The sequence below is a fragment of the Chrysochloris asiatica genome, unplaced genomic scaffold (genome assembly GCF_000296735.1).
Source record: "Chrysochloris asiatica unplaced genomic scaffold, ChrAsi1.0 scaffold00003, whole genome shotgun sequence".
NCBI classification, from domain to species: Eukaryota; Metazoa; Chordata; class Mammalia; order Afrosoricida; family Chrysochloridae; genus Chrysochloris; species Chrysochloris asiatica.
In genome coordinates, this window is record NW_006408521.1 from 52,349,103 (window position 1) to 52,349,765 (window position 663).

Below are 663 nucleotides of genomic sequence, written 5' to 3' on the forward strand. Positions count from 1 at the left end.
AGTGAGGGGTTCCATCAGCAACAACAGAATACCAGACCAAGCAGGCTCTGGGGATGGTGCCAGAACTCTGAACCACATATAAAGGAATATTTAGAAGGTTGGAAGGCTTACAGCTAGGGGAATTTGTGGCAGAAGCAAGAAATCCATTGCTTTCTAATTCAAGATGCTCAGCTGCTCCCGGAGCCACCATCTTGGGAGGGACCAAGCAGGGGAAGGATCAGAGCAGCCACAGATGCCTGACGGACCTTGCAGATAAAGGTGTGTTCATTCTTTTTTTTTTTTTTTTTTTTGGGGGGGGGGCGGTATCTGTTCATTGGTCTCTCGCTGTCTGAGCACCTCCATTCTGTTGACTAGAGCGGGGCCTGAGCAAATGGACACCCCTACCCCTGAAGGGTTCTACTGTGCATGTGCACAGATTTTGAAATTTAAAGTGACAGTTTCCACTTAAAATAGCCACAGCTGGCCCTGAACTGTTTATCACTAAGAAAAAGGCCTGAACGGGGATTGTGGAGTGGGACAGGCAGACTAAAAAGGAAATAGGCCAAAAATTAAATCCTGAATTACATTACAACGACCAACAGTGGCATCTTGAAATTTCTCAGGAAGAAGAGTGAAAAGGGAAGCCCATCTCCTGATCACATCTACCTGGTGGCAACCAGAAAG

General features: G+C 46.8%; 1 protein-coding gene across 1 annotated transcript in view; it reads left to right on the forward strand.

Moving 5' to 3' along the window:
• The window catches only part of BTBD16 (BTB (POZ) domain containing 16), a 73,444-nt gene that overhangs the window by 420 nt on the left and 72,361 nt on the right, over positions 1-663 (forward strand). The gene's annotated exons all lie outside the window — the stretch shown is intronic.